This window comes from Schistocerca serialis, chromosome 4, assembly GCF_023864345.2.
Source record: "Schistocerca serialis cubense isolate TAMUIC-IGC-003099 chromosome 4, iqSchSeri2.2, whole genome shotgun sequence".
In the NCBI taxonomy this organism is placed as follows: domain Eukaryota; kingdom Metazoa; phylum Arthropoda; class Insecta; order Orthoptera; family Acrididae; genus Schistocerca; species Schistocerca serialis.
The window spans coordinates 577,043,811-577,058,491 of record NC_064641.1 but is presented as its reverse complement, the minus strand read 5'-3'; positions in this window follow the sequence as shown (position 1 = coordinate 577,058,491).

The following is a 14,681-nucleotide window of genomic DNA, read 5'->3' as shown; positions in this document are numbered from 1 at the left end:
AAGATTCAGGAGCAGGGGGTTAAAATAATTCAGGGTGAAGGAATGTCAGTTATAAGATTCGTTGATGGCATTGCTATCCTCAGTGAGTGTGAAGAAGAATTACAGGATCTATTGGATCGAAATAATTGTCTAATGAGTAGAGAATATGGACTCAGAGTAAATCGTAAAAGACAAAGGTAATGGGATGTAAGGAAAAAGGAAAAGCGAGAAACTTTTCATCTCAATTGAGGATCACGAAGTAGATGAAGTTGAGGAATTCTGCTTCCTTGAAGCAAGGAGGACAAAAAAAGCAGACTATCACAGACGAAGCGGGGTTTCCTGTCCACGAGGATTCTTCCAGTATCAAATACTGGCCTCAATTTGAGGAATAAATTTTTAAAAATGTACATTTGCAGGACAGCGTTGTACGGTATTAAATCATTAATAGTTCGAAAAATTAAGCAGAAGAGAATCGAAGCATTTCAGATGTGGTGGTACAGAAGTATGTGGAAAATCGGGTAGACTGATAACATAATGTAAGGCCAGGTAAGAGGTGGTTCCCCGCAGAATCGGGAAAGAACATGTGGAAAACACTGACAAGAAGAAGGAACAAAATGATAGGACATATGAAAAGGCAACAGGGCATAATCTCCATGGTACTAGAGGAGAACGTAAAGGTTAAAAACTGCAGGTGAAGACAGAGATGTGAATAGATCCAAGAAATAATTGAAGACTTAGGGTGCAAGTGCTACTCCGAGATGAAGATATTACGCAGGAAAGGAGTTCATGGTGGGCACATCAAACCAGTCAAAAGATGGAAAAATGACGGGAAAAAAATTTGTGTATCCTATTCTGAACAACTGAACTGATGTATGTTTCTCAGGAAGTTATTAGCAATTTCACTGTATCCTTGTTATCAGATTACCCTGCAAACTTCCCCTCTACACAACAGAAAATGGACTGACGAAGAGGAGCCGAATTCGAGGCACGTTCTAAAATTTATTACACGAAAGAATTGTTTGCCGTCGGCAGCAATGCTGAGCCTTGGCTGTTCTACCAGTTACGGCGTAAAATTACCCAATAAAAAGCGAGAGGGAATGAAAATACTCTGTTTAAATTCATTAATTAAAGTATATCAGACGGACGGCAGTAGAACTCTGTGTATCGGAAGTCGATATGTGGACCTATACTTTCAGAACGATGGTACTCACACAAAAGCAATATCGGACAAAGACCTATGAAATTGCAACTAAAAATAGACTCGGTTCGGAAAAAATGTCACGCTAAAGTGTAATCTAAAACTTGTAAATTGTGTTGGTCACCTAAACCGAACCTGTCAGTCTACAGTATTCCACAATATCACATATTTCAAACGCCAATTGAAAAAACAAAAGTTTCTTACTGTACCAGTATGAGAGCACAATATATCCCAGCAAGTAAGTCACCCTGTTCTTGCTGTTTTAGAAACATTGCGTAAAATCACATAAAATCACATCGATCACAGAAAACTGGGAACATTTTCGTATTCCATTTTTAAATTATGGCTTTCACTTTTTATGTGCTGCAATCTGTTCCTGAAATTACCAAAATTACTTCGAAAAGGGTTTCTACAAATGTGATAAATATTCCGAGGTAAAATATAGTCATCCTCTTAGGAACTAATAATATATCGAAATTAGAAAGTGTTTTAGTCGAGAAAAATCTTCTCAGTTACATATTTATTAGTCTATCTCTTACATTGTTACGTTACTGCACACCAACGTCCAATAAGTGACACCACACCAAATTACGTAAAAGTAATATCAGAAGCCAGTTAAAAACTAAATACGTTCTTTCTAAACCGAAGCTATGGGACACTAACAGAAATTTTCATTTTTAAGAAAGGTAAAATTGTCAAGAGAGAGAGAAGTTCATATGCAAATGTCACATGTCCCACGGTAGAAAATCTTCCGTTTCACGGCAAAAGATGGTACATGATCGACGAAGTATAGCTTAACCGTCGACAAGTTGTATAACTAGTTTTAAAAACATGTAGGGTTTCACTTGTCATAATTTCCGTAATTCCAAAAATGGTTCAAATGGCTCTGAGCACTATGGGACTTAAGATCTAAAGTCATCAGTGCCCTAGAACTTAGAACTACTTAAATCTAACTAACCTAACGGCATCACACACATCCATGCCAGAGGTGGGATTCGAACCTGTGACCGGAGCGGTCGCGCGGTTCCAGACTGAAGCGCCTAGAACCGTTCGGCCATACCGGCCGGCCCGTAATTGCAGAATTAACAATAAATTCCAAATATCTTTACTGTATTACACAGGCTTAAAATTGTAAACCTCGAAATACACTGACGTAAAAAATTCGTCACACCGAGGAGGAGTCCTGCGGCATAAATGAAACTCGGAAGGCGTGTTTCTACATCTGAAAGGTTATGATTATTCAAATTTCACGGCAATCATATAAGAGTGGCACTACTACACCACTATAAGGATGCAAGTCAGATTTACTTTAAATACACGCAGTAACGATCGTGAGCGTAGCTGGGCGTGGTGAGTTGATGTTAGTCAAAGATTCCCTTAAGGCAACGAAGACGCCATTATCAAAGTCTAATGGTTCAAATGGCTCTGAGCACTATGGGACTCACCATCTGAGGCCATCAGTCCCCTAGAACTTAGAACTACTTAAACCTAAATAACCTAAGGACATCCCACACATCCATGCCCGAGGCAGGATTCGAACCTGGGACCGCATCAGCCGCGTGGTTCCAGACTGAAGCGCCTAGAACCGCTCGACCACAGTGGCCGACTGTGGACTTACACCTGGAGTTACGTTGTAAGATGTGATTTCGTATGACAGCAGGAACACTCTCGTACTTATCCCATACACCCTGACTGCAAACGATTGCAGTCTCATTATTCGACCTGTTGCGCTGCCATTCATGAACAGCATTCCAGGAGATATTTTCCAGCGGGATAACGCTCAGCTACCTACTGCCGTTGTAACCTGATATGCTGTAAGTTTGTCGGCAGGTTGCCTCGTCCTTCTCGATCACCAGATCTGTTTCCAGTTGAGCATACACGGGATACCATCAGACGACAACTCCAGCATCATCCTCAAACAGCATTGACGTTTCCTGTATTGACAGACCAAGTGCAACAGGCACGAAACTCCATTTCACAAACTGGCATCCGGCACCTGTACAACACAATTCATTGGCGTTTGCATGCTTGCATTTAACATTCTAGTGGTTACACTGGTTATTAATGTACCAACGTTTCACATTTGCAATGACTTATATCACGCTTACATTAACCTGTGATTTTGTAGTGTTAATCACTTAAATATGTTACCTAGAAAAATATATTTACCAAATTTCATTACTCTATACTAATTACTTTCTGTTCTTGCGATTTCTTTCCCGTCAGTGTTTTTACAAATGTTTGCGCAAGAGGCAACCTCATATCTCCCAACAAAGAAAACAGCAGGAAATCGCAGAGACTGCCTATGGTGGTCCCTGCTGGCGTTCCTTCATGCGATTCTAAAATCGGTCGTTACACTGAACTACCGACTAAGAAACATAGTGAGTTCCTAGGTACACTATTTTTAAAGTACAACACACTCCTCTACGTAAGTTAAAGGTAGTATCTGTTAGGCGCCCGTTACTTAGCGTAAACAACCAGCATGAAACTTCCTGGCACATTAAAACTGTGTACTAGACCGAGTCTCGAACTCGGGACCTTTTCCATTCCCGGGCAAGTGCTCTACCAACTGAGCTACCCAAGCACGACTCACGCCCCCTCCTCACAGCTTTACTTCTGCCAGTACCTCGTCTCCTACCTTCCAAACTTCGCAGAAGCTCTCCTGCGAACCTTGTTTCATATCAGCGCACACTCCGCTGCAGAGTGAAAATGTCACTATGGAAACATACCCCAGGCTGTGGCTAAGCCATGTCTCCGCAATATCCTTTCTTTCAGGAGTGCTAGTTCTACAAGGTTCGCAGGAGAGCTTCTGTAAAGTTAGGAAGGTAGGAGACTACGTACTGGCAGAAGTAAAGCTGTGAGGATGGGCCGTGAGTCGTGCTTGGGTGGCTCAGTTGGCACAGTCAGCCTTCGGCGGCGCAGCGGTTCGGACGGTGTTTACGTCCCTGCCGCACGTCTGTGCGAGAGGTGTTTGCGTTAAGTGTGTAGCGGTGTGTCGCGGTATACATAGAACGAATCCTGGCCTTGTCGTTCCGCAAATCGACACTGAAATTTAGTTTTGTTAACGAATATGCTCGACCGAAGGCTTACGAGATCGAACGTTATTTACGGAACGAGGTGAAAATCGAACCTGACGTTCTAGTTGGAATAGACTTATCTATAGTCAACAGCGTGGTCTATGTCAAGCTCATAAATGAAGCGGCATGTGACGAACTACTACTTCGACACCGACAAGGACTTCGTTTCTGTCATTTGGACGGGAATGTTGGAGCGGTAACAGCTGAACACGCCTGCATGAGCCTCCAAACGATCCGCGTGTTTGAGCTTCCATTCGAAGTGCCAGAAGAATTGGTGACAGACGCCCTGCGTCCTTACGGAACGGTCCTATCCCACATGGCTGAAAAATGGGCGAGTTTCAAGACGTATCCTGTCCTCAATGGCGTCAGACAAACACGGATCGAACTCCGAAAACACGTCCCGTCATACTTGTACATCGCCGGTTGTAGGGCGATTGTCATTTACGACGGACAACCAAGGACGTGCTCTGGGAAGGAGGGACACATACGTTCTGAGTGTGCTCAACGAAGGTTATTACAGCTGCCACGGGATGATCCACCCCTCACGCCGCATCCGACCGTGCTCCCCATGACCTACGTCGCCGCATTACGCGAGATAGACACGTACCAGAACACACAGACAGCGGCGGATCGTGGCGAGCCACAGAAAGACGACGTTGCGCTGGACCGCCTGCAGCAGTCACAGGACGCCCTCTCTTCGGTTCTGCATGCGGCCCCTTCAGATAAGGCACTTGGAGACGTCGATAGTGCGACGGCGCACGATTCCGACGCCCCCCACCAACAACTGGAGACCATTCTGACCTCTGATTCCGAGGCCCGGCAACGTAAACAGCGATCACCAAAACGCCGGAAGAAGCGCAGCCTCACGGTGGAGAATGACCACTCTGATCTAGCAGACAATTCTGAGATGTTTACGGGTACAGAACAGACGACCATGGATACAGAAGAACTGCCTAGCGTGGATGCAACGGCGGCCAGCGGGACGGCGGCACGACCTACCGCTGACGATGCTCCAGACATAGCGAAGGAGCTCGATAGACGGCAACAGGCTACTTGAGAAGGCTACGGCGCCTGCACCGCACGATAACGATGGGACACTAGGGGACTGGTCGGAAGAGCCACCCCCGTGGGGAACAGATGATGCCAGAGGAACTGCTCCCACGCACTCTCCCGGTGTAAGACCGGCAGAGTGCACGGAATAATGGCAGACCATATGAGGGGACGGCGGGGGACGTTAGTCCGACAGCAGCCTATGTACGGCAAAATTAGCGACCATACGGTACCTTATCTACGTTGACCGCCATGCAACAAGCTTATCGGATAGGGTCTGTTAACATCAATAGCATTGGGACGCCAGTAAAAATCAAGATGCTCAGTGACATGATAAAGGCTGCGGATTTAGACATTGCAATATTACAAGAAGTTCGGGTACTTCCCCCCTCGGACTTCTACGGTTACGACATTTACTGTTCCCCGTGTGACGAGATAGGCGTTGGCACAGGTATACTATTAAAGGAAGGGATACGTGCAGACGAAGTAGAGTATTTGCCTTCTGCCCGTGGTACGGCCGCGACCATAGGTGGAATACGTTTGATCAACATATACGCACCGTCAGGCTCGGATAAGAGAAGGGACAGAGCAGATTTTTACGCCCATGAGGTTACACCGTTGTTCCAGGGACGATACGATGATTGCATACTCGGCGGAGATTTTAATTGTGTGCTCGACAGAAAGGACCAACAACCTAACTATACTACTAGCCAAGAACTTAGGGAGCTGGTCAACGGGATGGAATTAGTCGATACATGGAACCTGAAGTATCGCAACAAACCAGGATATACATTTTTTACAAGCCACTCCGCGGGCCATTTGGACCGGATCTACGTTTCAAGGGCGTTAGCAATGTCGACGGTGGACGCAGAAATATAGCCGACAGCGTTTACATACCACGAGGCATATATTTGTACGGTTAACCTTGATAGACAGCAGGTACGGAGACGGAGGGGTAATTGGAAGATGAACGTCTCTCACCTGCGAGATGCAGAATGCCGACGCATGGTGGAGGACGCGTGGCTTGACTGCCTCCGTCGACGAAGTTCTTTCCATTCTGTCCTGCAGTGGTGGATCGAGTGCGCGAAGCCAGCTTTACGGAGGACGTTAATAGGTTACGGGAAGGAGGTTTCTCAATGGCAGCGCACGACCACTGAGTTTTACTTTACGGCTCTCCGGGAACTGCTAGCTCAACCACCTACACCAGAACGCCAGACGGCCGTCCACCGAGTTAAGGCGAGGCTGGTACAACTTGCGACGCAGAGGATGGCAGGTACGATGATACGCGCGAGGTCGCAGGATTTCCTGCCCAACGAGGTTCTCTCGATGCATTATGTGATAAAGGAAAGACAAAGAAGACACAGGAATTTAATACATGAGATCGATCTCGTTTTACAACACAAAGGGGCATAGCACAGGCGTTCACGGATCATTTTAGCATATTCTATGCGAGCAACGGGGAGGGTCAGAGGGAGCTGGGAAACGTCCTGGAAGAGATCCCAGACGCGACGAGTGTGAACGGGGAAGCGGACGGGTTATCTGAAATTACGCGTGAAGAGCTGGAGGAAGCGATTACACGAGGTGCTGCAACAAGTCCCCAAGTCCAGACGGATTCCCGTTGGAATTTTACCGTGCCTTTGTGACCATTATGACACCGATGTGGCTATGTATGTTTAATCAGCTTCTGCGGCAAGAAGTACCGGTTCACATTCAATTCACGGAAGGGCTCATGATACCGATACCGAAGCCCCGTGGTGGCAAACGGCCTTGTGATTATCACCCCTTGACCCTCCTTAATAGTGACTACAAGATCTTCATGCGCATCCTGGGAAGTCGTATCAAAAAGTCGCTGGAGAATCGAATACATTCCGATCAGACTTGTCTTGGCGGCATCAGTAATATCCACACAGCCTTGGGAGACTATCGTGACGTCGTCGCCCTCGCGGCTGCATGCCGCCTCCGGGGGGCCGTGGTTGCAGTAGATTTCGATCATGCTTTTGATCGTGTGGATCATGTGTACCTCGCGGCGGTGATGAACAGGATGGGTGTCTCGCCATTATTGACCAATGCTGTGATGCGGCTGTTGCACGGCGCCAGATCAGCGATGGTGGTAAACGGAGGGAGAACTGAGTATTTTAAGATCTTAAGATCAGTGAGACAGGGTTGCCCCTCGTCGATCCTCCTTTATGCGATCGCCTTAGAACCGTGCCTCGCAGGCCTTCGCCGCCGTCTTACCGGGATCTCCCTACGGCATTTATCATTCAAATGCAAAGCATACGCGAATGATATTGTGTTCCTCGTACGGAATGAGAGGGAGACTCAAACAGCAGTGGATTGGCTACAGACGTATGGGATGGCAGCTGGAAGTGTGGTCAACCACCGAAAATCACAATTCATGCATGTGGGGCGTGGACTAGAACCAGGAACGGAAGGACCCTTACCTGCGGTGGAAACCCTCCGCTGTTTCGGTATCACCTTTCATAAAGAGACAGCGAGAACGGCTGCGGAAAACTACCGAAGACTGTTACTCAGAGTCCGCACGGCAGTACGACTAAACGCCCTACGGTCGATGGATATGCTGCAGCGAGTGTCACTCGTCAACCTTTATCTCGCGCCCATGATGTGCCACCTGACACACCTTCTCCCCTTGACGCGCACGATGGCTTAAGGATTCAGGCGGCTTTTGGGTACTATGTGTGCCTGGGACAACTCTTTAAGGTACAGTACAACACGCTTACCCTCCCAGCGCGAGAGGGGGGCGTTGGTTTAGTGAACGTGCACGAGAAGGCGCGTGCCATGTATATTAATACTATGCTCAAACGGTGGCGCAACAGGAATCACTCGCTTACGGAGACGATCATCGAAGATCTCGTACCAACATCGCATCTTCCTCCAGTCAGTGTCGGCCATATATCGCCACCTTTAACGTATGTGCGCACGTTCATCGTGGAACACAGTTACGTTCGAGAGCGTTTACCGACGACCCGACAGTCGACATCGAAGGACGTGTACCATCTGCTTCTTCGACAGATCTCCCGGAATAGGGTGGAACGCAAACATCCAGCTGTTAATTGGCACGTGGTGTGGCGCACGGTCCACCACCCCCACCTACCTACATCAGTCAGATCAACATGGTACATTGTCGTCAACCTAAAATACCCTACAAATGATAAAAAGTACGCAATACATTTGGCGGATTCGCCCTTGTGCCAGCAATGTGGCGAGCTGGATACGGACGACCATCGGCTGGTCTGCGGCGAGGCATTGGCTGTCTGGACTCTCGCAAGAAAGATAATAGCGTTCATGCGGCGCACTATCTATACAGCAGTCTGTTCTGACATAGTATTTTTTCCAGAGGAAACGTATTTTCCGCGTCATAAGACGAACGCAGTGGCGTGGATCACAGGTATGACGGTCCATTACATCTATAGAGACACACGTACGACCTTATTGAACGTCCTGGATTACTGGAAATACTTGCAAGATGGACACACAAAACTATTACGGCTACAAAAGTACAAGTATTGGTATACCAATTTCCTAGTAACGGTTTTTGCGGACCCGCCATATACTTGGGGTGTGCCGGGTGCGCAAAGATGAGCGGCGGTGCTTTCGTTGTGAAACCGACCAAGTAATGTGATCGACTAAGAACACTATGCGAGTATGCGACCTACGAAACACTCACGCTTGAACAGTTAGCAAATGGATGTATTTCAAATTTTGTTTTCATATCCATAAATACTTTTCTTTAGGGTACCGGAGGTGGCCCTACTTTGATTTTGTTGTTATTTCATGCTGCATGGTAGTACGGCAGCGAGGTTTCTTCCAGGACAGTTATCACGTGTCAGGACGTACTATGTTTATTTTGTGAATAATAAAGGTTTCTGTTTCTCCTATCTTCCTTCATATAAAACAAATAAATAAAAGCCGGCCGCGGTGGTCTCGCGGTTAAGGCGCTCAGTCCGGAACCGCGCGACTGCTACGGTCGCAGGTTCGAATCCTGCCTCGGGCATGGATGTGTGTGATGTCCTTAGGTTAGTTAGGTTTAAGTAGTTCTAAGTTCTAGGGGACTGATGACCACAGATGTTAAGTCCCATAGTGCTCAGAGCCATTTGAACCATTTTTTTTAAATAAATAAAAAACCCTCACTCCAAAAAAAAAAGTTGGTAGAGCGCTTGCCCGCAAAAAAAAAAGGATAGAGCGTCTGTCATGTAAAAAAAAAAAAAGTTGGTAGAGCACTTGCCCACGAAAGGCAAAGGTCCCGAGTTCGAGTCTAGGTCCGGCACACAGTTTTAATCTGCCAGGAAGTTTCACATCAGCGCACACTCCGCCGCAGAGTGAAAATCTCATTCTGGAAATAACCAGCACTTCATTTGAGCGGTTTGGAATGCGCTAGCCAGAACTTATATGCATCACTATGAAACATCGTCTTCTTTGTTCATTTTTATTACGTTATGTCTTTAAGAACGGCAGAAGCATTATGACATTTATTTGTCAGAATTCAACAACGTGTCATACTTGAATAGTAATGTCAGTTCAACAGCAAAATGTTTGGGTGAAACCTCGATAGAAGCTAATTCTGTAGTCGATATCTTGTCGAGTTTATGCATATTCTTTAATCAATTTTCTGTTGGGTGTTTGCTATGCCCGGAGAGATCAGTATTTGTGAAAATCATGGAAAGAGATGGTTGAATCAAAGTTCGAGTAGAAGGAGGAAGAAAAACGAAGATTGGTGAGAAATTTTACGATTATTTATGTCCGCGTAAACCCCGGTGGTTGCTGAATTAGTCAGCAGATTAAAGAAAACCCTCAGAAAAATACACATCAGCGCCAGTTCCCTTTACAAAATGCATGTTGAATTTACATCTACATCTACATCTATACTCCGCGAGCCACCTTACGGTGTGTGGCGGAGGGTACTTATTGTACCACTATCTGATCCCCCCTTCCCTGTTCCATTCACGAATTGTGCGTGGAAAGAACGACTGCTTGTAAGTCTCCGTATTTGCTCTAATTTCTCGGATCTTTTCGTTGTGATCATTACGCGAGATATATGTGGGCGGTAGTAATATGTTGCCCATCTCTTCCCGGAATGTGCTCTCTCGTAATTTCGATAATAAACCTCTCCGTATTGCGTAACGCCTTTCTTGAAGTGTCCGCCACTGGAGCTTGTTCAGCATCTCCGTAACGCTCTCGCGCTGACTAAATGTCCCCATGACGAATCGCGCTGCTTTTCGCTGGATCATGTCTATCTCTTCTATTAATCCAACCTGGTAAGGGTCCCATACTGATGAGCAATACTCAAGAATCGGACGAACAAGCGTTTTGTAAGCTACTTCTTTCGTCGATGAGTCACATTTTCTTAGAATTCTTCCTATGAATCTCAACCTGGCGCCTGCTTTTCCCTCTATTTGTTTTATGTGATCATTCCACTTCAGATCGCTCCGGATAGTAACTCCTAAGTATTTTACGGTCGTTACCGCTTCCAATGATTTACCACCTATGGCATAATCGTACTGGAATGGATTTCTGCCCCTATGTATGCGCATTATATTACATTTATCTACGTTTAGGGAAAGCTGCCAGCTGTCGCACCATGCATTAATCCTCTGCAGGTCCTCCTGGAGTACGTACGAGTCTTCTGATGTTGCTACTTTCTTGTAGACAACCGTGTCATCTGCAAATAGCCTCATGGAGCTACCGATGTTGTCAACTAAGTCATTTATGTATATTGTAAACAATAAAGGTCCTATCACGCTTCCCTGCGGTACTCCCGAAATTACCTCTACATCTGCAGATTTTGAACCGTTAAGAATGACATGTTGTGTTCTTTCTTCTAGGAAATCCTGAATCCAATCACAAACCTGGTCCGATATTCCGTAAGCTCGTATTTTTTTCACTAAACGTAAGTGCGGAACCGTATCAAATGCCTTCCTGAAGTCCAGGAATACGGCATCAATCTGCTCGCCAGTGTCTACGGCACTGTGAATTTCTTGGGCAAATAGGGCGAGCTGAGTTTCACATGATCTCTGTTTGCGGAATCCATGTTGGTTATGATGAAGGAGATTTGTATTATCTAAGAACGTCATAATACGAGAACACAAAACATGTTCCATTATTCTACAACAGATTGACGTAAGCGAAATAGGCCTATAATTATTCGCATCTGATTTATGACCCTTCTTGAAAATGGGAACGACCTGCGCTTTCTTCCAGTCGCTAGGTACTTTACGTTCTTCCAGCGATCTACGATAAATTGCTGATAGAAAGGGGGCAAGTTCTTTAGCATAATCACTGTAGAATCTTAAGGGTATCTCGTCTGGTCCGGATGCTTTTCCGCTACTAAGTGATAGCAATTTAATCAGCAGACTGCATCAATTAACTGAGGAAATCAAAACTCTAACTCGAAACAAACGATTTCATAGTCCCCTCGTCAGGACGCATGCAAATGTGGCTCATGCTTGCCATCGTTTTAAAACTAAGGTGGAGTGCATGGCTGCAGTGATAGCTGAGAGTCCTAAGTTCAGCCCCGGCATCTGTGGTCGGCTCTAGGACGAAACCCTCCCAATCCTGCTGGTTCTGCCAGCACGAGATTCTCATTAGCCAATCGCTGTAGACCGTCCGGGATTCGAACAACGACAAATTTATACCAATGGCGCCGGTCCACCTTCTAAAGAATACGCTGTGGTTAACCAATAATACATACACTACTGGCCATTAAAATTGCTACACCACGAAGATGACGTGCTACAGACGTGAAATTTAACCGACAGGAAGAAGATGCTGTAATATGCAAATGATTAGCTTTTCAGTGCATTCACACAAGGTTGGCGCCGATGGAGACACCTACAACGTGCAGACAAGAGGAAAGTTTCCAACCGATTTCTCATACACAAACAGCAGTTGACCAGCGTTGCCTGGTGAAACGTTGTGGTGATGCCTCGTGTAAGGAGGAGAAATGCGTACCACCACGTTTCCAACTTTGATAAAGATCGGATTGTAGCCTATCGCGATTGCGGTTTATCGTATCGCGACATTGCTGCTCGCGTTGGTCGAGATCCAATGACTGTTAGCAGAATATGGAATCGGTGGGTTCGGGAGGGTAATACGGAACGCCGTGCTGGATCCCAACGACCTCGTATCACTAGCAGTCGAGATGACAGGCATCTTATCCTCATGGCTGTAACGTATCGAGCAGCGACGTCTCGATCCCTGAGTCAACAGATGGGGAAATTTGCAAATCGACAACCATCTGCACGAACAGTTCGACGACGTATGCAGCAGCATGGACTAGCAGCTCGGAGACCAGGCTGCGGTTACCCTTGACGCTGCATTACAGGCAGGAGCGCCTGCGATGGTGTACTCGACGACGAACATGGGTGCACGAATGGCAAAACGTCATTTTTTCGGATGAATCCAGGTTCTGTTTTCAGCATCATGATGGTCGCATCCGTGTTTGGCGACATCGCGGTGACCGCACATTGGAAGCGTGTATTCGTCATCACCATACTGGCGTATCATCCGTCGTGATGGTATGGGGTGCCATTGGTTACACGTCTCGGTCACCTCTTGTTCGCATTGACGGCACTTTGAACAGTGGACGTTACTTTTCAGATGTGTTACGACCCGTGCTCTACCCTTCATTCGATCCCTGCGAAACCCTGCATTTCAGCAGAATAATGCACGACCGCATGTTGCAGGTCCTGTACGGGTCTTTCTGGATACAGAAAATGTTCGACTTCTGCCCTGGCCAGCACATTCTCCAGATCTCTCACCAATTGAAAACGCCTGGTCAATGGTGGCCGAGCAACCCCAGTCACTACTCCTGATGAACTGTGGTATCGTGTTGAAACTGCATGGGCAGCTGTACCTGTACACGCCATCCAAGCTCTGTGTGACTCAATGCCCAGGCGTATCAAGGCCGTTATTACGGCCAGAGGTGGTTGTTCTGGGTACTGATTTCTGAGGATTTATGGACCCAAATTACGTGAAAATGTAATCACATGTCAGTTCTAGTATAATATATTTGTCCAATGAATACCCGTTTATCATCTGCATTTCTTCTTGGTGTAGAAATTTTAATGGACATTAGTGTATTTCTCTCTCGGAGTGGGGCAAAAGCGAAATTCAGTCTCACTGTGAGGGAGGTTTCACGTCTCAGCCAATGATGGTAGCTGCACTAGGGCCCCATTAAAAAAATTTAAACATCAATTACGCTGGCCTCCTTTGTCCCACAGATTCTTTTCGCAGTGGCAATTCCGAGTTTCCCATCCTATAGCAGATCTCTATCTCTTTAGAAATCCTCCTTTACGTTGCTTCTCCTAGAGGAAGTTTACCGCCTGCCAAATTCCGCCTCCTGTCCTGTGTGAGGCTTTTTTCGGAACGAGTAGTACCTTCTCTGATAGTGCCCATCCGTCCAGTAAGTCCCTGGCCACGGCTCTGTCTTCAGCGGGGAATAGTTTTACCACCAGATAGATTGTAGTTGTACCCCTGTAGTGCTAACTCTCCAGCCAGCCCACGGATACAGCTCACAGAAGACATTGCACATATCCTTCACCATGTAGAAATTAAATGAGGAAGTTCTTATTACATTCACAATCATTGGCGTTTCATTTACTTCCGTACTTTCGCTCGTCGATAGTGCTTTGAATTGATATGGTAGTCTAATTTGAATGGAGGTTTATTGATTAAGTTACTGAGCAGTTTTGGAAAAAAATCTATCTCATCACATAATGTGAGATACATGTGCAAAAAAGCTTTGCTCTGTATAGCAAACGTGTGGTACAGATTTTGACACGCAGAGGAATAATTAGCCCTTACACCAGGCACGTCGCCGTCATACTCGCTTTTCAAGTGGTCGTGCGAAACACTAAATATAAGTGTCAGTGATGAGCTTTAAATAGAAACAAATTGTTGCTAGCAATGCTAAGACTGCTCCCCGTGTACAAGATAAATTTTGAAGTTTTAAGAAAGAATCACAAGAAAGATAGCATAAATGATGAATCTACGAAATTATACAATAAAACAAAGAATAAAACTGACCCAGTGTAAGAAAACATTAAAAACAAAATAGCATATCTTTGTAGCCATGTTCACATTTAACGTTTGTATACGGTCTATACCACCGTAAAACATAGATCTGACCGTCACTTTTTTAATCAAGGGCCGTCGTAATACACTCCTGGAAATGGAAAAAAGAACACATTGACACCGGTGTGTCAGACCCACCATACTTGCTCCGCACACTGCGAGAGGGCTGTACAAGCAATGATCACACGCACGGCACAGCGGACACACCAGGAACCGCGGTGTTGGCCGTCGAATGGCGCTAGCTGCGCAGCATTTGTGCACCGCCGCCGTCAGTGTCAGCCAGTTTG